Below are 23568 nucleotides of genomic sequence, written 5' to 3' on the forward strand. Positions count from 1 at the left end.
ACCCAAATCTACCCCTTGGGTTTATTAGGGAGTGTAAGAACACCTAACTAGCTTGCCCGTGTGTTGTGAGATTTAATTAGTTTATATTTCTAAAGCTTTTTCAATTTATCACACAGAAAATCTTGTATAAAGCATGTAAGTACAGATTTTTAAAGGTGGAAAGTACTTTTCCCTCCTATGATCATTAACTTAGGTTGTACACATTTACCATACAATCACACAATATTTCTTTCTAGAAAATACTGAATTTAGAGCTTGTATATTACACCTTTACACCTGTAAATAATAGTATCTTGTAATTGTGAGCATACATGCGTGTGGCCATCTAAGTGTATATATGTATTTATATATGCATGTTTATATGCACACACAAGGGAGAGAAGAGATAGTCCGTTCAGATAGTCTGGAAAATCTCTGGGCCTCCACAGCTGGCAGTGCATTACTTGTATTTAAAGAAAAGTTACGCAAAAAGCTTATGTGCAGTCAAAAACTTCCCGGCTCTAATTAATATATGTATGAAGTGTAAACAGATCATGAAATATTTTTTAGTGCTTAATACATTGAAACGTCCTGCGTTGATGCTAATGAAAAAGTAATGCCTGGTATATTTCACATTGCAGGGCCTGGGGACACAGAGCCATGGAAAAGCAATTCATACCAAACTGCTTTACAAGTGCAAAAATTCTGTTAGCCTCAAGCTACAGCGCTACATAATTGTACGGGGGGGGAGGGAAAGCAGGGAAAAACCAGCCCTCCTCTGCCCTGTGTTTGCAGCACAGTAATTTATTTTGAGCTCTGGTAATGGGTCATTCTCTCAAAAATGATGACACCAATATTTCAGCAGAAAGGATTTTTAATCTGCCGTATTCTCAGCCTAATCTAGACGGCTCCTCGTTACCTGACTGAATAGTCTGTCATTCCAGTTGATTCTCAAGCCCTGAGCATTGCAGGAGAAGTTAAGGAAATGTGTGAAGACCATGAAAACCCAACCCTCTCTGCCGAAGAATAGTCTCTTAATTGTAATAGCCCATTTTAATCATTGTGATTGTTTAAAATATTGTGAACAGAGGGAAATAAGGAAGATAATTGTGCTGCAGCAGTCACCATCTTTTGTTATCACCTAAGCTTATGGGAGATTTAGCTGTGTATAGTCCCAATACTTCCTTCACATATCAAGTGGCCTTAATTATGTGGGCAGCTCGGATCCCTCTTGAGGGAGAGGCTCGGGTAGCAAAACAGCAGGTAAGAAATGCCTCTTCCTTCCTCCTTTGTTTCCTCCCAGTCCCCTGTAGCTAAGGCTGCATATGTGGCTGTCTCTGTCTTTGTGACACTTTAAATGTGAAACAAGTAATTTAGTTGAAAATTTTCTGTTATTTTTTTTTACATGCTTCATATGCTGGGTTAAAATCCATTAGCATATAACAAAAATCAGAGCAGATGTAGTGCAACAGATTCCTTAAGGGAGTCCATATTTTTACATATTTTGTAATAAGGAAACTGTCACTCCCAGATGGTATCTAGCTAATACTGGTGGTTTGCTTGCTGATAACATACTAAAAAATAAAATTAATTGTATTCTATTTGATGACAATGAAGCCATTATCATATATAATTCACTCTTAAAGGAAACGTCCAAATGATGGTCTCTTGCAATAACTAGGCTTTCTCAGTCTCGGTGCCTCTCCCTTCTCTTCTTCTTCCTCCAAATTTCTTTCAGAATTTGTTGCAGCAGAAACCTCCAGCTGCAAAGCGTAACAGCCGTTCATTAGCAAAGCTGGAAACCTGTGTTAATTTGTACAGGGAATCTGGGCCAGCAGTACCTCTATCACTTACCGTAAGCTTCATCCTTTACCAGTGGTTCTCTAACTGCTCTGTTTTCCATGTCACTGTTATTTATTGCAGCAAAAGGAAACAATTGACCTTTTCATTGATGCCACTGAATGGTACCTATTTGGTCATTGGAATGATTAGTGTAGGAAGTATCCCGAGCTGATACTTGGTGTGAAAATGAAAATCATGGCAACCCTTTGTATCCAGAGTCGTACATAAACACACTATGTTGATCTTCAGAATGTGTTCCATTTAAAGTTCAAACCTCTCAAAATATTAAAAACCTTTCTGAGAACTGTTTGTTTTTTCTGATATGGAACTGCTCAACTCCTTAGTGAAAAATTCAAGACCTGTTACAGACTGGTCGGTTACAACCTGATGAGAGGTGAATGGTTGAGCTCAAAGGAATTAAGATTTTTAGTGAGATTTATTGGCATGAGATACGAGAATGAGGAGCTCAGAAGGACCTTCCTCTTCTCTTTCTGTCATACCACAAAAATATCCAAGTTTTCAGGAAACCCTTGAAGAAACTGCACTTGAAGTTGAGGCAGTGTGGTAAAGAGCAGTAGGGGAAGAGAGATTTTTCCTTCTCAAAGTTGACCTTGGGCAGGGGGTGTTTGTCCTCCTCGGGACACCTCCTCGGGACCACAGCGCTGGTTCCCCAGGCCAAAGACAATATGTAGGTGTTGACACCAGTCTGCAGATGGGAAAACTGGAACGGGGCTGGGGCGGGGGGGGAAGTGATTTTTACCAAATCACAATATCACGTAGTGCTAACACAGTAACATCGCCCACGTGTCTGAATGTGGTTCCTTGACCTGCCCACTGCCTTAGCACAAGGATAGAGTGAAGAAAGGAAGAGATTTCTTCCAGTGGTATTGGGTGTGGAAACACAAAACTATCTAGCTTTGTGAAAGAGGGTTTTTTACAGGACTGACTCATTTAAATAACTGTTCAAGCAAACATTGAACTTGATAATAATGATTTCCTCATCTCTGAATGACTGTGGAGAGGTATGGTGAGGCATGCTGTCTGAAGGGTCTAAAATGTGTCTGGCTGCGTTCACTCTAGGTTATTTATCCTTTTGGTTTAATTTCCCTTCTGGCATAAGCAAAAAGTGATACAAAGAGGAACAGATGACTGCTGTTGCAGTCTGAGATTTGGGAGAGAAGGATAATGTTGTAGCCATGGCTCTCACACTGGTCAGAGGAGCTCAGGTAGTATGGGACATGATTTTATATGCTCTGAGGCCATTGCCCTAACTTGGGAACTCACAGCCAACACGATCCCCCATAAAACTACCTGTAGTTATTGGCAGACATTGCAGAGGAAACAGATCGCTTAACTTACATGCAATTTGTAAGAAAATACTATTTTATTTAAAAAATCACAGATCAAGGTTTGGAAAATACAGTGTAAATCCTAACAACCTGTAGTCCTCCATCCTCAGTTACAAAGTTCTTAAAAATCAGCAAGCATTATTATTTTATTTCATTTTATCATATTTTATTTTGCTTTCTTTTATTCTATTTTAGAAATGAAACAGCCTTGTGAATGTAACAAGAAGGTAGTGAAATTTCAGTCCCTGAGTAGAATTTTTTCCAGGCTTTCATCTTTCATTACAATTCAAAAAGAGAAGACCTTTCTTCCCTGGTTTTCCTTTGCCTGGTGTCTCACAAAACCTGTTCTGGGAAGGCTGCAGCCCCAAATGGTGGAAAGCTCATGAAATAGTGGTTCTTACCACATTTCAGTTATTTGGTGACCGCAGCACTTCAGAGATCATCCACAGTCATTGAGAATTCTGGGGTTTGGGTAGCAGATTTTCTTAAAAAGAATTTGCCCAGCTTTGAATGCTCTTCTCTCACTTTGTAATCCTTGTCTTCACTAATATCAGGCATTATCTCTTTGCCCTTTTTCTAATGCATAAAGTACTAGACAACTATGATTTTTTATTTAGCGTGATTTGCACTCAGTCTTTAAATATCCCTTGAATAATAGAATATTCACATCTTCAAACTTTCCTCTTGTATGTTAGCTGATATTATGAGCTGTACGTACTGAAGACACATGCCGCAAAAAGCAACATTGCTTTTGTGTCTGTGGGTCTTATTTCAAACTGCTTCTATCTCAGCCTTCCTCATTAAGACATCACAGCTGATATGTTTTCTCCTCTGTGTTTTAATGCCTGAACACAAGATGTATTTTATTCATGATTTGGTAGGAAAAGTGTCTGGTGGGAAGAAATTTGGACACCATTAAAGCAACCTGAAATTCCACTGTGGACGCTGGGAGGGAGCTCTTTCTCTTAGCCGTATAAAGCATCTGCTTAAATTCTCGAGTGTGGAAAGTGCAGACTTGTTAGGCAAGATTTTAACAGACTGTTTGGCACTGAGTGTAATTTTCCCAAGGACCTGGCAGTGGAAATGGTTTAAATAATAGTTTGTCAGATACTCGTCAAGAGAAATGCTAATTGATGCCTCATCTGAATCTAGCTCTGCACAGCACCGGAAAGGGAACGGGCATTTCCTGTTTCTTTCCTACTTGGTGAACAGAGATGCTTCCCGAGAGACTGCTATGTTAGATTAGATTTATCCCACCTGCAGGACTATTCTGTAATGTAGATTAGTTCATGGCAAGTATACATGAAGCACTCTTTATTTATTAAGTATTTATTTATCAGGTGGTGTGTGGCCTCACAAGTCTATAGTATATTCTTAGTACCAGAGTTGCTAGGTGTCCTTTTACCAAATGCCATTTTGAACCCGACATCGATGTTTGCATGCTGGTGTCTTTCTTTTCTTTGTTCCTTGAAGTTTCTGGATTCAGTCTAGCTCTTTGAACCAACGGTGGGGACATGAGGAGAAAGTACAGATGTAACTGTGGGACTGGAAAACCAGCTGGCTGCAGTGCTGCGGCAGCGTTGCAGGGCCATTGGGTGAAGTGAGTCTGAACTTTTGCAATAAATATTAAAGAGACCAAGACTTTGCATGGATTTGGAAACCAGAAACCAGATCTAAATGTCAGAGCAAGTCCCTATCTGTAGACTAAACTGAACTGAATGTTCAGACCCCAACTTTGGCAAAGAAATAAAGGCCATAAATCCAAATCTGCTTTTTGTATTTCAGACCCTCTTGTAATGCTAATAATACTTTGCCCTTTCACAGTCTCCAATATTTTAGACACTTTGAAATGATTTATGAAATGAATCATACTTCCCAACTGGACTTACATGAACAAGTTGGCTGGAAATACCATCCAAAAGCAAAGGCAGGGTTGCGCTGTGGCTGAATTTGTGCTCTGTTTTAGGTGTGTACGGGTACCGAGGCTGTAAGTTTTTATCTGTATCTCTGTAACTCTTCCAATGCAATCTGTGTCAATAGCCCTGGCTCCGTGTGTCTTGGATTCCCATAACTTCCTAGGTGCAGGTGTCTTGCTTGACTTCAAGTGGACTCATTCTTCAGTTACCGCCAAAAGGCCTTGATAGAGAAAAGGACAAAGCAGTGAATGCTTTTGGTGCAACAAAGCCAAGCTTTGCTTTGTCGCTGAGTGGCTACCACAATATTAGGAGTTTTAAAAGATTCGCCTGAGGCTCTGAGGGGAGCGAGTGGCAGAGCTGAGATTAAAGCATGGAGCTGCTGAATCTACACGTTCCTCTGAGCAGCCACGTGCCTTTACGTTCAGAGAGAGTAGGGTTATTTAGCATCAAAGGTACCAGTAGCAGATACAGGGTATCTTCATTCATCATGAATAATGCCGTTAGTGAGAAATAATAGTATTCCTTAGTATTGATGATAATATATTGAGCACTAGCAAAGCCTTCTGCTAAGAGAGTTATCTAGTGAAGTGAAGTGAATTATGGAATTTTACTACCTGAGTACAGGACTGATATAAATGATCAGCTCCATGGCAATGAATTGGTTTAAAAGGGCTTCATGAGAACTTGCCTAATGCTCATAAATTAACATTAAATATGAGATGGGTTATCTAATCACACGCTTTCAGGCAAATTCCTTTTTAATATGTATGTACACTGCTGCTGGAAATATAGAGGATACATCAGAGGAGATATTTCCTGCCATAAATTGTTACATTTGATAACTCCATAATATTTTCATAGGTTACACAATTTCTTACTTTACCATCCAAATTTCTACACAGAATCCATGTTAAAATAACATTTAGTGACATCTTTAACCCTATATATGCCTGTGGTTTTAAACTAAGGCTGGAATTCAATTATTGCTTTGCTGTGAAATACTGGAATAGTGGTTTCATTTGTTTCAAGCAAAAGTGGACTGGAGTGACTGAGCTGCTGCGTATCTTCTGCAAACCGCCGAGGCGCAGGAATGTCCCAGGGCATATCCATTGCAGCTTTTGGGATATATAGTAAGCCATGGCCCTGACTGCCAACCACCAAAAGTATTGGTGGCAAAACTTGGTGAATTTGTCAAAAGCTGTGCTGAACTATCCCTATGCTGGGACAGATTCATCTAGTGCATTGAACAAAAGAGGAGTAGAAGGCCCAAAATGCAAATAATTGCTTTTCTGTACCTTGGGCTCACTGGGTAAGGGAACACTAGTGCACCAGGTTAAGAGTGATCTTTTTTTTTTCCACTGCCTTCTGGCCAGTACCACAGTGAAGAATACCAGCTCAGTTCAGTGTTTTGAACTCTGAACAGCGACCTTTACTGTACTCTGTGGTGCTTGTGATTCAAATGATTCCCTTCTTAACCTGGCAGAGGAGATACGCGGTAGAAAACTGCTTCCACCTGTTGGAGCGGCTTGCATTCTGAGCAGGGTTAACTGTGGAGCACCATTTGGAAATAGTTTGTAAAATGCTTGAATCCTCTGGGGGTGGTTGTATTATACACCTTGTAGTTGCTGAGCATTTCAGGACTTAAACTTTATCTCTAAGTCAATCAACTGAGGATCAAGCAAGACCACTGGATAACAGTTTTACTAATCAAAACAATTTTCTGAACTTTGTTGAGTTCCAGGGAGTTTTCCCTGCCATCTGAAAACACAGCGAGAGGACGCCAAGAGCAGAATTATAAAACAAGCTCTTTAAATCATGTTGTACTTGGAGTTTGATTTCCTAGACTTTACAGTGAGCAATAATAAACTAATTATGATTAAACTGATAAGGAGGACTCTAAGAGTCAGCCAGGAAAGTCTTTCATAAATAACCAATAAGGAATGCTTGGTCTCACAGTTGACATGCATCAGAAAAGCTTGGCTTTGCCTTTTCAGACTCAGCTCTTAAGAAAAACAACAAAAAACAAACAAAAAATACTCAAACAAAAACAACCTCAAACCAGTGGAATAAAAAATATATTGTTAGTATTAAATAAGCCCCATTTTATCTTAAATCGCATGACATCTTTCTGACCCCAAAGAACTGGCGCTCAGTCGTGTTGAAGCAGCACTATTACTGTTGCTGTTATGTAGCAAAATTTGGATCTAGACTGAGACATCCTGAGAGAGCGAATAGTTTGGATCTGGGTTTCTGTGTTTGGCCTACTTTGAATAGTATTTGGGTTTCACAGTTATAACTGGGCAGAATTTATTCCGCTTAATACATGAACGTTTCTTCCCAATAGGTTAGGTCAGCTGTGAGGTTTAATCAGTGTTCAGATTTCTGACATGCTGCTCAAGGGCATATAATCTGAGCAAATAAACAGCCAGGGAAATGACTGTATACAACAGAGATGATGTAGGATTGCAGGGGATCATTTCCACTCAGGTGTTTATGGTGGCAGTGTCTTTTCATGGCAGATAAGTGATGACATTCAGTATTACACTCTGTATTGCACCAATATGTTTTTAAATAAAGAGTTACGGTTGTTTCCCCTTTGGAGCACAGTTGTCTAAAGGACTGAACTGGATCTGTTTGCTCCTCTTTGAAGCATGCAGCTACCTCCCGCTAACGTTACAAAGATCTGGTGTCTTTTACAAAAGGAGCATATTTTCAGCTCTTTCCTTCACTTTGCTTTAAAGAGAATTTTCATATTCATCCTGCCTCTGGGTAGTTCTAGTCCTATTCTAGTTCCTTTTCCTACAGTTAGAGCTCCCAATTAAGGCCTCCAGTTTCTGCTAGCACAGAAGAGTAGTGGGGACCAGAATCTTCTTTTTCCCATGCAGTCCTATTCGTACTTGACAGCGCTTTGGAGAAGAAGGGGCATTCAGCCAAGGAGTGAAAACTTAGAGGCAACTGTATCAGCCTCAAAGATTTATTTATTTAATTAAATCATCATCAGGATGGAAAAATACTCTCCGTTGCCAGAGAGAAGTGTTCCAAGCTCAGCGGAGGGTCAAAGTGCATGCTTGCAAGTTATACGTTACCAGGACTTGAACAAGAAGCTTCACAAAATATTGCCCTTTGGTCTAGAGTAAACCATTTATGTTACGAGTGCACTGGCTAGCAAGGAGGAGAGGGAGAAGGTCTGGGAAATGTACTGGTTTGCTCTCCCGATAGAGTAATTCTGCCTTAGGAGCAGACTCACTTGGCAGCTATTGTAATGTAAAGTGTCATAACTGGACATAATTACACAGCAGGGCTGAAAAGCAGGAGGATAGGAGTGAACAGGACCACTTCACATAGGGCAAGCAGCCTCTTCCAACAGTAGACAGCTACATGATCCGTAATGTCCTTCAGAAACTGCTCGGTTTCCTCTGCACAACTTCCCTCTGCTGCCAAGGGAGTGACTGGGGAGTCTGAGAATTAAAAACCCCATCCATTTCATACAGCTGGGGAAATTTCTGCCGCTGAGCCACCAGTGTTCCAAAAAAGCTCCCAAATCTCTTTATCAGCAAAGCTCCGAGAGAGCTGGAGTTTGAGCTTTGAAGCCTCTGCAGCCGGAGACGCAGCCCGGTACCAGCAGGCTACCTCTGTGCGCTGGCTCTTCGTCTGGTGCAGATTGGCCTTGTTCTTCTGATCTGGCCCTGTGCTAAACATCACTGCTGTACAACGTTCACTGTCATTTCAGACAGGACTGAACATTTTTAAGAAAGGTTTGGAAAATATAGCTTGCCTGAGACTACTTCTGGTAAATAGCTCATGTTTGCTGCTCTTCCCCAATGGGAATGCTTTTTTAGAGACAAAAAATCCTCTAGCAGGAGCAGTTTAGTGAAGGTGGGGTGTATTTTAGTGAGGTCACTCAACTTTCCAGTCAGTTTGGTTGTTGATTTTTAAATTTGATTAAAAAAAAATTTAGATTTGATTAAAATTTGTCTTGCAAGGATCACTCTCAGCTTTTTAATGCTCATCTGATTGGTTTCATTTGTCTCTCTGAGGGGTGTGTTGCTGCAGTGTTTTCCTGTTCCAGAATCTCACCAATTTCTTGTGCAAATTACCCTTGTTAATCATTTCTCAGGACAACCATGCAGTCCTTTAGCTACATTTTCTTTGCTCAATGAAACAAGTCAAATGCCTTCAAAACATAGAGGAGTTTTTCAATAATCAGTTCAGGCACATGGGCCCAGCTAGGCAGAGCAGCAGACCGTTGGGCTACATGACCAGTTCCTGGAGAAGGGGATTACTGAAAATTTCTGTGCTGCGAGACTTTCTAACCTCAATGACCCATGTGGAAACAGGCTTCGTTTGTCTGTGGTAGAGCTGTCTTCGCATGGAAGCATGAATGGGGCTGACAAATATCTCCCCAGCAGTTATAGCTCGTTGGGTCATTGGGAAAAAAGTAGCTTGTGAAAGCAGAGAGACCTGTTGAACGCAGTGAGAGGATCTTGTGGCTTTCAAAGGGAAGATGGCTGTGTCCTGAGTATTCAAACTTTGCTTCCTCGATAGTTAATCCTCCTGTGATTTGTTCCTATCGGTTCCTCTTGTGATGTGTTGAAGTCTCAGCCTGGGGAACCACACTGAGGGTAGCAGGTATGGTTTTGCTTTTGGGTGAAATCGTATACAAATGTCAGTCAGCTCTGGAATGTGGAAATCCAGCTGAAAAGACGCTTTTGGATTTTTCCAGGATGTAACACATAGATAACTGAAATTTCCTATGAATTACCAGCTATGTAGATTGTTGTCTTGCTTCAAAACCAGAAGAATTGGCTTCAAAATGTGCTATTTTCACCCAGCCTCAGTTCTGGTGATCTTCCCAGACATTGACCTTTTTTTTTTTTTTTTTCCAAAAAATATTGCTTTATATTCTCTCTGGCCCTAGCCAAAGTCATTACTTTCCTCTTTGTCATACTGAGACTCGATAGCATTGTAATTATTTCTGACATATGGTATCATCTATCCACCTCTTCTTCCAATATGTCCAAATAAAAGAGGAATGCCATTGCAGCCACTAGACCATAGTTTCCATCCGTTAATGCCACTTCATGGCTTTCCATTCATGGGGGGGCATGGACCTAATCTTCATGTGTAGGGTGATGTGCTCTGCTTGGAGACCTGGAGTTTTGCTCTTTTATTTCAGCTGCCTCAGAACTGGAAATTACAGCTCTAGTTTACTTCTCTAGTTTTGTGGCAGAAGGCCAATGATTCTATCGGAGAGCTTTTCCTCTACCTTCATTAACCCCCAAATGTTGCTGTATTCAAAACATCCATAGAGAGTGTATTTATCATTCATTTTCTGTTCGTGTTGATGTGGGAAAACACGTGCAATCAGTATTGAATCTCTTTCAAAACAACTTAAAATGGGAATACTTATTTGTCTAATCTAAAGCAAATCATGATGATAAATGATGAAAAATGTGCCAAAAAGTGGAAATCCCGTTTTTAGAAGTTCTGAGCTGTGGGTATGTGTATGTACCTGCATATGTATCTATTGCTTCCCTAGAAATTAGATCTCAAATCAGAATTCAAAGAGAAAGGAAAAGTTGCTTTTAATATTAAAGTTAGTGCTCATATCCAAACCTCACATGTCTAGTTTTAGGCATCTGCCATCTATTTAAATGTAACCTGGTCATTTATTTTATTTGTCTATACAAAAAGTGGCCACAAGTCCTTCTTAAAAAAAAAAACGGTAGATTCAGCCATGTTAGTCTCTCTTCCACAGTTATTTCCTTATGCAAAATAGAACTGTAAAGCAATATAAGTTATAAAATGTAACTGTCCTTCTGTACATTTGTGGCTGTCCAACTACTTCGCCATCCTCCTTTCAAACTAAAAGTAAATACCATTGCCTTATTAGAGAGGTGAGTTCTGTTAAAGATAAATTAGGCTGTGGTTTGGTGAATGGCTTACCTTAGTATAAGCCAGCCCTGCTAGCACAAGAAGTCTTGCCCCCCCTCCGTAGCCTGTCTCTCCGTGGCTGACGGAGCTCCTACCAGCTGGTGCCCGGGTGAGCACTCCCGCAGCCACCCAGAGCGCCGGATCGAGGAGCGGGTCCAGCTGGAGCCTAACCTGTCAGACAGAAACGTTTCTCTTCTCCCGAGTCTTCTGCTGGGGCAGAAGTGAGCGGCCAAGGATTGGAGGAGAGGACTGCCATCTGAAACCAGTCTGACCAGTACTCAGGAGTTAGCGGTTCTGGTATCTCCAGGAACTCACCGGGGAGAAGCAGTAGTTTCTAGCGTGCCTGCATGGCCAAAATATTTCTGGGCACTGCAGGAAGTGGAATGGTTTGGGCCGTGAATAGTTTTCATTAAAAAGTGGCTTTTTGGGGAAGAATAAAATTTTCAAAGTAACTTATTTTTTGGATTCTCACACAGAAAAGGACCTCTTTAATTCTGCATTTTAAAATGTATTGAAAAAGATAATTCCTATAAAAAGTGAATTTGCTAATAACCATTTCCGAGGCTTGCAATAATTTTTTTTGTCCCAAGTTAAGAAGAAAAATCCTGAGAGCTGCTAAACCCTTAGGTGGTTCAGTTCTGTACATTTTGAAAGAGTAACTTCAGCACTGGGTGTAAGTGGGGCTGCTCACAGCGCGGGAAGTTGCACAGCCCTACATGGCTCTGCCTCATTAGGCCAGCAGTACCAGCCATCGAGACGATGCAGCTGGCTTCTGTGATATCAGTAAAGAAATTATTAATACATGCACATGTGCTTGTAGCATCAGTCCTCAAATGAAGGCATAAAATCCCCGAATCGTTCAGGGGGGTAGAATCATAGTGACAACACGGTGAGTTAATTTAGGGCTATAAATACCCTGTTTTTCTGTTATGCTTTTAATCTTTATAAAGTGAACGATTCTTACGTATTTTAGTTTACATCTGCGTATGTTCCAGTATGTAGTTTGTTCCTACATATATAGGCTTGTAAGACTATAACATATTTTGCAAAAGTCTTCTAAGACATGAATAGTGTTAGTGTAAATCTGTATGTGAGAGAACACACAGCCATGAACTCAGTCTTTAGCATTTCCCTTGCATTTTTACGAACAATGGCAAACCATTCATGTTGTGCTTTTTTTTTAAAAAGCGTGCAATTTTTTTTGCATTTCCGAAAAGAATTTAAAACATTTTTTTGCTTTCTCTACTGATTTTAGTGGTTTTGTATATTACTTTTCATCTAAACTCAGTATTTGAGCATACACTTATCACACGCCTGATTTCTTTGTTGCTTGTAATTACTGAAGAAGTCAGAATCAGAGCCAAGTAAGTCTGTGTTGTGTTACATCTGGAGTAGCGTACTACAGCAACATTGCGCTTTGCAGAGCTTCTACTCTCATAGATTTGATCTTAATGATGGCCTACACTTTCATCTTTAAAAAAATCATTTTCCGCAACTCACTGCTTTTTATACCTCAGCTAGAAAATGACGTTTATTGTTCAGTTTCTCTTGCGTACAGTGTTTGTATCTATAATTGAAACTTAGAAGCTAAGAGCTTGAATAATTCAATCAGAAAGCATATTGTTTTTACTGTTCTCAGTATGAATTCAAACGATCACATTACTGTGATGTTATAATATCAGAATGTATTTATTTTACTTGCCTAGTCCTAGTAGGCAGCGTCTCTTTCCAGAAAAAAAAAAGCAAAGGAGAAAGGGAAAAAAAAAAAAAAGGCCGAGCTTGATCCATGCTGGGGTCCTCTGGTCGAACGTAAGCAAATGAGATATCTTCTCCCCTCCAGCAAGCGCCTGGGCTGTTGCTAAGCCCCTTTCTATCAGTGCTGCTGCATGCACCGCAGCCGCCCCTGAGGCTGAGCCCGATTGGGTCGGGTAGGAGCCGCGGAACGTTCTCGTCCGGAGGCACGGCAGGTCCCCGGCGTGTCACCGATCCTACGCTCTTGGCTGCTGGGTGTCAGCTCCGTAAGGCAGGGAGAGAAAGCAGCCTGGCTTGCACTACTGCAGAGCGACAAAGAGAGAATAGCTCCATGCGAGCGCCCGTGATGGCTCTGGACGCCTTTTCGCCTCCGAATTAGCTGGTTTACTGTAGAACAAATTGAGGTTCATATGTTTTGTGTTTAGTGCAAATGTTTTTATGGGTGTAAAAGACAGCTGAAAAAACCCTCAATGTTTTAATTAAGTTATTGACTAACATGTTCTCTGAATGATTTCTGTTAATGCAAAGAGCATTGAAAACAGAATGGATAAAACTGCGGTATCTAATGCAAGCACCGTGTATTTTAACTCAACTGAACTACACATCAATTTTTTTAAATTGAGAAAATATTTCACAAAGCATCTCATGTGACTTTTGGCTTAACATGGCTGAAGCAATTGGTAAGAATTACCAGTAATATGGAAAGGATCAATTTTTTTCTTTATTGTTATGTTTGGATAAATCATTATATATAATCATCTACTCTTTGATAGTGCTGTACCTGTGGAATTAGGCCTAGGAAGAAAAACTGTCCTTCCTCCCAGAACCATGAACCTGAAATTTTCTGATTTATATAGGTCTTCGTTATGTCCTTAGCATAATTTCAGGCACAAACGAAGGGCTTAGCCAGACTCCCATCGTGCGTCCTCTGGGTACCGAATGGCTTAACATCTTTTTCTCTGCTTACCAAGCTTAACGCCTGTGAATCAACCACTCCATTATGCAATAATTCCCCTTATTCTTAATTCGAAATAACAAATTTAGCAGCAGAACTTGGATAATGAGAGGCAATATAGTTTTGGCCTGTATATGATCCTCATTCATTATCTTTTCTTCCTTCTATTTTTTTTCGGGAAGTAGAAAACCCTTTTATTTGCAAATCCATCCATATCACTTTATAAGGCACGTTATTAGGAAATAGCATGATTTATTGAACTGAGGAATTTCAGTAAGGCTTAAAAGATATAGTCTGCTAAGAAATGCGTTTTTTCGTGATTGGATCTGATCATGGGGGTAACACCAGGAGCCCCCTGACAAGAAAACATGCAGTAATAAACTTGCAGAAAGCTTTCACGACTGCCTATCGCTGATGATGGTTCACCCTTCTCCTACGTTCAACATTGCCCAAATGGGGATGTACGAGCATCTCCCAACTGGCTGTCTTATGAGGTAAAATGAAGAAAGCCTTAAACTTCACAATTGCCAATAATGAGCAATCATTACTCAAATTACACCAAGCACTGATTAGGTTTAAAGTAATGAAGAAAACAACATGATCAATCATCATCAACCCAAAAGAAGTCAATCTGTGCTAGAGATACAGCAAGATCTTAGTGGAGGGCTCCATCTACAGGGTTTGGGAGATGAGAGAGAAAAATCCTTCGCATCACAACATCTGAAAAAGATTCCCCTTGCTCCCCACTCTGCTCACATTTTTCTTACCAATCTTACCAATCTCCAAAAACATAAGGATTCCTTTTTCCCTTTCTTTATCTGCACAAAAAATAAAAAGGGCCTTATCAAAAAATTAAGGTAGGAAAACTTTTTGGAAGGACATTTTGCTGCTGTTGGACTTGAATGCCTGTTAAAAAAAAATCACAAGACTTAAATGCCAAACATCTATCAAACAGTAAAATGATACTGAAAGCTCTGACTGTGCTAACAACATCAATGGAAGCTGAGGGTTTTAATGCGATTTGTATTAACAGGTTCTAGTCATAGAAATAACACTAGAAAAGCACAAATTGCACAGGAAATTCCCATTTGTCAATTTTCATCAGCTGCTAAACAGAAAATTACAAATTAACACAAAGTTTATTTTGAAAATCAAGAGAAAATTCATCCAATGCCACACTTCTTAGGTGCAGAATAAGATTTTTATACCAGACTGGCTCTAGTGAAAAAAAAACCAACATAGTATTTTAAAAATAGGAAAATAAAAAAGTAGGTTATTATTCTATGCACATGTATTGTATATGTAAACTTTAAACTGTGCATATGAATAACATTAGCACATGTACTTTATAAAGGACGTATAAAGACAGTATTATTCTTTAGGAATAATTTCGATGGAAATATGTCCCCTGCCTGTGTGCTCAAGGAATTACATAACAATTAGTTTAAAAGAAAGTTAAGCATAGGAAACTACAAAATGAACATTCCAATTCAGAATCTGCTGAACGTAACAGAAGTTTCTCTATTGACATAATTCACTTTTGGACTGGGCATAATCACTAGAAATAATAAGATATAAAGGAAAGCCTAGAAAAAAGGCATGAGTGAAGGGAAATAAAAAGTAGTACGCAGCCATTCTAGTATCCGTTTACATGATAAAGCCCCTTGTGGAACACTCCTGGAAAGTTTAAGGGAAAAGTTCTAACTTTTCATACTTTTGCTTCGAGCCATTCAGTACCACACAACAGAGGATGGTCTCTCTGCTACAGAGTTCTGTAAGCAGCCTGAGATAATCTGTGGGAGGAATGTCATCATCCCTAAAACCTCACACTTGTTTGGAGTCATTTCTCTTAAAACATTATTTCAACATCATATTTCAGCAGTAAATTTAGTGCAGCTTATGTAACATGCTTAATGTTTGTTGATAATCAGGAAATTACGAGCAAGTCAAGGAATTTACATACTGAAATCTCTTTTTTTTAAGCACAAACTTAAAGAGAAGCATCTGGCTGTGTGCCTGGCTGAGTTATGGGTGAATTTGAGTGCTTGCTTAAATAATGCTCTGTGAGGAGTGTTGCAAGGATAAAAAGTGGATTGGGAATTCAGGTATTTGGAGAAAACATTTGGAAATAAGTAAATATTTTGAGGTTCTTTTGTCTTTACTCCTGATAGCCCTACTCCTGGAAATACATAGTCTTCATAAAAGAAGCTGTGCTGTGCACCACAGGACTGTCATGGGTAATGTGGGCCTGTAAATATTAAATAGCAATAAAGTCTTTTTTAGGAAAGAAATATTAGGTTGTTTGTTAACATTTTTATTTACTTAAATAAGCCTTGAATAATATTGATTACCTTTTCCCCCTTCTACCTCGTAATGTGGACAACATGTCATCTATACCAACGTGCTTCAAAGTTCATCTATGTTCTTCTCAAATTTTATCTTCTCATACAGTTTCTCCATTTCTAAGTATGTTAAATTGTATTTTCTTGTAACACCAGTGCTAATTTAATGCAAACATTGAATCTGCTGATTTAAAAAAAAACCTCTATGACCTCAGTGCAGTGCAGAGCAACATTTCAAAGTACCACTTGGAGATGGAGAGCAGTGTATTGATTCTGCAAGACAGGGATTTATCTGGCACACAGACTTCAAGGGAGGGACCTTGCCCCAACATATTGTCCAGAAGCAATAAACCCCAGGTATTTACGGACCTCTGTGGAAAGAAAACATGGCCTTCATGGTGCCTTTCGTACTTTGCATCTCCTGCAGACTCACTGGGGACCATCCTGCTGTTCTTCAGTCTGAGAACCTTGTCCAACAGGAAAAGGCAAGAAAGTGTTCTTGAGTCCAGACTTCTGCTCTCCCTTGTAAGAGATCCCCTAAGTGCGAAACTTTGGTAGAGGAATTTCAGGAGCAATTTATTCCTCTAACAGATCATCTGAGAAGTACCTGGTCTGAGGGCCAGCCTTGTCTCCCTTCCGCAGGGATCATGACAAGAAAGCTCCCTCAGCCTTTCAGATCGGAGGGAATCTAGACGAGAAGTATAGAAGAAAAATGAATATAGGGAAGCTGCTGTTACTGAGCTCCAACCATTGTATTCAGTCAAGAATAGACTGAGCAAGGGAATTCAGAAGTAAAGTTGCAGGCAGTGGACTGGGAATTGCAAAAGAGCCAGCTGGGAACTTCTGAGAAAACACTTGGCACTGAAAACAGCCCAGATCGTACCTGTTAGTGAAAGTAACATCAGGTTTTACAAAACTGTTTTCATGAACAGTTAGTTCTCAAATTTCAGAGAAGAGTCCCTGGTCAAAGCCAGGGTGGCCTGGGTGGGAGCAGAATAAGAGAAAGTGACCTACTTTCATGAATAATGATTTAGAAAAAGTAAGACAGTACAGGAGCTTGATGTCTTTCTAATCTGGTGCCTAAAGTCATTTATGTTAGACATAGAAGACGGTTCCTTTCCCAGCTTTATATCAGAAACAGCCCGTGCTGGTACCTTTACCATAGAGGATGAATTATTTTTGTACCGATGTGTTTGTTTTCAGACCAAGTGCTGAAGAAGATAGGTCATGAGATAGTGAAAGAGGTTTGAAGAGATCACATCTAAGAAAACTGTAACCACCAAAACACCATTTATATGGAAGTCTAATAATGTTGTGAATATCTTAAAATAATTACATTAGAAACAGGAAAACATGAGCACATGTGGGTTGAGCCAGAGATGGAATTCTGCTGATGCTCAGCTTGGTGGTCCTGTGGGTAGGCAACATACATAAGCAACTGCCCAAGGCAACAACATTCTTTATTAGATTGATTAAACACCAGGTTTACTTATTGTCGTTAGTAATGGATGCCAGATTTCTGCTTTGCCTATGGTAATAGGAACCAGCAGAGATTAAGGAGTGTTACTGTGAGTGTCGGTCCTACTAGTTCTGTGGAATTTTCACACCTACCTTGTTTTAATGTGGAAACATAACCACAAATGGTTCTCACCCAATGCTTGCTGATTCATTTTTCTTTCAACCTAAAACTGAGATTTGTATAAGCTGGTTTAAGTAAGATAAGAAATATGGGCCCAAACTACAGGCTTGGGGAAGAGCGGCTGGAAAGCTGCCCGGCGGAAAAGGACCTTGGAGTGCTGATCAGCAGCCAGCTGAACGTGAGCCAGCAGTGTGCCCAGGTGGCCAGGAAGGCCAGCGGCATCCTGGCTTGTATGAGGAATAGTGTGGCCAGCAGGAGCAGGGCTGTGATTGTGCCTCTGGACTCGGCAGTGGTGAGCCCGCACCTCGAATCCTGTGTTCAGTTTTGGGCCTCTCACTACAAGAAGGACATTTAGGTGCTGGAGCATGTCCAGAGAAGGGCAACAGAGCTGGTGAAGGGGCTAGAGCACAAGTCTTATGAGGAGCAGTTAAGGGAACTGGGGATGTTCAGTCTGGAGAAGAGGAGGCTGAGAAGAGACCTTATTGCCCTCTACAGCTACCTGAAAGGAGGTTGTAGTGAGGTGGGTGTTGGTCTCTTCTCCCAAGTAACCAGCAATACGACAAGAAGAAATGGCCTCAAGTTGGGCCAAGGGATATTTAGATTGGATATTAGGAAAAATTTCTTTACTGAAATAGTTGTAAAACACTAGAACATTCTGCCCAGGGAAGTGGTGGAGTCCCCATCCCTGGAGGTGTTCAGAAAACGTGTAGATGTGGCACTTCAGGACATGGTTTAGTAGGCATGGTAGTGATGTGTTGACGGTTGGACCTGATGAGCTTAGGGGTATTTTCCAACCTTAATGATTCTATGATTCTTTGTTCTACCATCCAAGTAACTCCTAGGCTTCCTTTGCACTCCTGTTGGGGATTTCATCAAGGTGAATCGTTCTAGGGTGGAGCTAAAGGAGAAAAAGGACAGCTGTTTACAAAGAAAGTACAGTGCTGAGCACAACATGGCATGCACAGAGCTACTTTTAAAATTCATATTAGCCAAAGGTACAATGAATTCACCAGACCCACACCCACCCCAGAGTCACAACTTCATCACTGCAGCCTGTAAGCTGTGGGAATGCATCAAATAGATCGGAACGAAGTGTAGATCTAAGGCAGGTGAAGGAAGTGTGAATCCTTCCACTGATTTCCCGTTGTTAAGTGTGCTCTGGAGCCGATTCGCGCTACAGAAACTGCTTAAAAGGTTTTCTCTGAAAGTCAGTCAGACTCAAACTCTGAAATAATTGAAGTGCTCTTGAAAATGATGCCCATATACTCTGTGTCCATGTGAAGTCTCTGTCACTTCAACTATCAACGTTTTCTCACAAACTTTTGCTATTGGATTAATTTTCAAAATATATGTAGCTCTATAAGACTGATGAATTCTTAGTTAGCTAATAAATGTCCTTTTTCACTATTGGTTGTTAACATAGACTTAATCACATGGTTTAGATTTTTCTTTGTTGCATACCATCATAACATCTAATACAGAAGATGCGACAGGTTATAGCAATAAAATCAGTACTTTAAATGGAATATATTCAATCAAGACCTCATGTTTCTGGTTTTAGTTAGCCAGTAAGCTTCTATTTCCAAGAGTTTTAATACAAATGCAATTAGATTATATTTTAATGCTATTACATATCAGATGTCACTCATATGTACACTTTACTCTATAGAGCAAATAATGTTAAATAGGAATTATTTGCAGTTTGAAAGTTCACTATGTTAACATTTAAGTTTTATAGTGATGGGTAGAAGTTGACATTAGATGTGCTTTTTATTACCGGGATTTTTTGAAGAGGATAGCATATACAAATAAAAATGTGCATATATATGTATAACAGTCATTTCAACCTGTTGCTTCCATATTGATATAACATATTTGATATAGACAGATAAATATAATTGAGGACAAAGACTATTATAAAGTTTAATAACATCCAGTCTGCAAGCAGAGAAACAATTCTTTAGAGATAGAAATGCTAAAACAAGAAAGTAACGAGTGTCTTAAGAAAAAAAATTTCTCTGTCCTATAGACTTAGGTTATTCATTTTGTATATTTACGATAGGTTCAGTTCCTAGGTTTCAAGACACTTCTGACCTTTATAAAAATATGACAATGTGTTGAATTGTAAGATCTTTCCCATATTTATGTTTCGGATTGCTGTCTGCTGTATTTTAACTAAATTCAAGACTTAAAAAATGGTAAGAAACTTAAAAAGGTACCTGTACTCTTCTACTCTTGTGAACAGATGATGTGAAGGACAATGAGGAAGAATGGATTTTGCTGCCAAGACAGGCAATAACACACTATGGCCAATGAGCTCACTCTCACCCCAAATCAAACACGCTTCTTTACGTGATCTTCTCCAAAATCCAACTTTTTTTCTAGAATCAAACACAGCCAGCTTTTCTCCTGGGCTGCACTGAGCTGGTCTCTGGTTGTATTTTGGAACTGCCTAATGATCCCTGCCTATGGAAGGTGAAGACCTAATCTTTGACTTCATCGAAGTGAGCAGGAGAAGGCATAGGTGCGGGAAAGTCTGTGCCAAGTCATGCTGCAGGATTCACACGGTGCTGACAGGGGTTTTGATCGGGCTGCCTCTGCAGAATGGCAGTGCCTGCTGAATTAAAACGGAAAAGAAAATGTGATCAGCTGTATCGCAAGCAGAATGATGCCTAGCATCACAGGGAGAAAGACTGGCATTTTGTAAGGCTTGGAGGCTGTTTGTCATGTTTTGATCATCGGCCAGTAGAAAGTGGTCAGCGTATCTTCATTTTCTTGTTTGACTGAGTTCTTGTTTTTCAAGGGATAACACTTAAGCATTTCAATAGAGGAAAGTGGTAGTTTCCTCCAATAAAATCAGGATTGGACCTTAACAACCCATTGCGGTACATGCAAAACGTTAAAGAAATCCTTTGCCCACTGAAGTCAATGACAGCTTTGCCATTGATTTCAGTTGTACCGGGATTTTGTGCATTATGTTTCATTTTAACTAACACTGTTTTCATTAGGTAACATTTAAAAATATTTTGTGTTTTGTTTATGATAGGAGATACTGTTTGGTGATAGTAGGATGTTCTTTTGTTTCTTTTAAATGTTTTAAAAATGCAGGAAGTCTTATAAATTTCAACTAAAAATAGTTTTCCAGTAGATGCATTTTATCGTTATATAGGAAGAAAACTCAAGCCTCTGATCCAAAATTCTAAAAGACAAAAAAAAACATGTATAAAGGTGATCACTTAAAGAACATACATGCAAATGAGATCATTTTATTTTCTTCTTTCTGAATATCTACAGTCCTCATTTCTACAAAGAAGTCTTATTTTCTATAGAAGTCTATTTCTTTAGTTATAACTATAATCAAATGAACTTTACTGTAAGTGATATGATGCCAAATCCCAATAATGGCCATGAAGATAATGTATATGGACTCTTGAAAACCTTCAAGATGCAGAAAGTTTTTTTCAAAATAATCAAACAGAAATTCACATACGTGTGTGAGATGATATTGGCTTTATTCTGACAAGAGCTGCCAGTTTTGTCTGTGTCATCAGATGAAAAGCACTGATGGCCACATGGACACCAACACAGAATTATCTGGAAACCGCAAGTATTTTTGGCACAAAAAAATTGAAAGGAATGAAGGAAGTGCAGGGACACAGAACTAAAGAGGGAAGACAGGAAATTTTCCTTTTTTCCACAGATGAACTGGGATACTAAATCCAGAGTTTTGGGTGGGAATTATCTTTTTTTTTTTTTTTTTTTTAATTTGATCAATTAATTTTGAACAGATATACTGCATTTATACTTCACTTGATCATACGTGCGCGTGCTTTTGGTGTGTATAGTTCTGTGCCTGTCTGCGTCAAATCAATGTTTCTTGCTCTGCCTGACTGTGATGAGTCAGCCAGAAGATCACTCTTTCTTAATAATATTTGCTCTTATTTCATCTTATATTATTGTCCCATGTGGATAGTTTTATAGCTATTTAATGTAAAATTAAAAGAAGACAACCATAGAGGTTTATGGTACAGCAAATTCATTTTTTTTCATTCTATTTTTAGAATAGTTTTAATCATTTCAGGTGCATCCTGAGAGCACAAAGGTGAGTCATGCTTTAAATAAATTTGTGTGGAAGCACATATAAATGACACGAAATGGGAGCAGCAGAGCCGATTCATGTAGAGATGAGAATGCGGCACTTTCCATAGTCCAGACAGCACCACTGGGAAAAGAGGTGGAGGGCTGTGTGGACTACCTTTACAAGCTGTAGTTAGGCAACTATCCTGTGCTCATCTGAGAGCATTTAATTCTTATTCTTAATAAAGTCAAGGTTAGGTGGGGACTCAAGAATCCGGATAGCCAGCTACAATTAATTCCTTGAACATTCAGTAAGCATTTGGAAATAGAAGACATTTTGTAGCTTTATGTTGTCATAATCCAGATTCATGTGTACTATATAGGCTCCTAAACCGTACAGAAGATTTTATGAGAACACAGGAGCGAGCATATGGTTCTGTGACAAACCAAATACAATATATATGTGTAATATACATATACGTGCATATGCATGTGTAAAAGACACGTATCACGTATATGTAAGACGAGAACCCACTATATTATGAGCACATTATACCTATGCTCTTGGATATATCTGTAAGAAAAAAATACATAATATTACAATGCACGGGTATGCATCCATATTTTATGCTAACTCATACAAGTTTGCACTCATTACAGATACTTGAATTTTCTACTAATTTTTTGTAGAGCAATAAAGAAGGGGACTTCTAAGTTCACTTACCTGTTGTCAATTACTGATGCCTCATTACACAAATCACTTGGAAAGCTGATGAGGTTTTATCTAACATAGAGGCCAGGTCAATCAATCGTCATCAGACCTGTGGATCTTCAATGGACATTGAAAGGTTAACCCAGTTCTTCAGGGCCTCCATCATGTCAGCAAAAATTAGCAAGAAGGTGGCCGAGTTGTCAATAGAGCACAGAGACAATTAGTTAATGATTAGAATGTTAGCACTTGGGGAATTGATAACAAAATGAGCCATCTTGGATACATTTGCATGCATTTAGAAAATCTATATAGCTTGGTGGGAAGGGAGGGAAGTCTGTGCATGTGCTGCAGTGAGGAGTGCCATAAAGCAGAATTATGTATGTCTGAGTGGATTGTAGACTTGGCTGTGCTAAATTAAGTCACTGTATCACAAAACCTGTACATTTCAGTTTATTAGAGTCAGGTACTTGGCTTTAGTGATCTACTTAGTAGCCAGCTTTAGCAATGACTCTGCTGCCCTGTCATCATAACCCCATTTTCAGCTAAATGATTATGAATTTGATATGTTCCACAGTAAGCACTGGCCCTACCCATTGTGATTAAACTTGGATCCTGTTAAATTAGGAACAAGGTAAAATTAAAAGACTTTCACTTGTTTAGGATTTCATCACTTCATTTTATTCTTGACTTCTCTTCTTTCACAAGAATATTTTGTAAGACTTCTGCCTGCACTTATCATTTCGTTTTTATATCCCTTGTTGGAACATGAAATCCTCTGTCCATATCACTAGGCTAGGGTTTCTTCTTGTGTTGGCTGAGGCTTCTTAACTAGTTTCGGCATGAAAAATAAATGTTAGAAATTGTCTGCATAATTACTCGGACAAATGGTTTCTGATCGTTTCAAGGTCTCCTTTACCTCTGCGCTCTCCTTTAGGCTCAGATACATTTCTGATACTCACAACTACATTTCAAAATTGCTCAAATGTTCTGCCATTGAAGTATTGCAGAGATTTATTTTAGGCTATTAGGTTTCTCTCTACCTTTGATGGAAGAGTAGTGTAGGCTCTATAT

Source organism: Opisthocomus hoazin, chromosome 10 (assembly GCF_030867145.1).
Source record: "Opisthocomus hoazin isolate bOpiHoa1 chromosome 10, bOpiHoa1.hap1, whole genome shotgun sequence".
Taxonomy (NCBI): Eukaryota; Metazoa; Chordata; class Aves; order Opisthocomiformes; family Opisthocomidae; genus Opisthocomus; species Opisthocomus hoazin.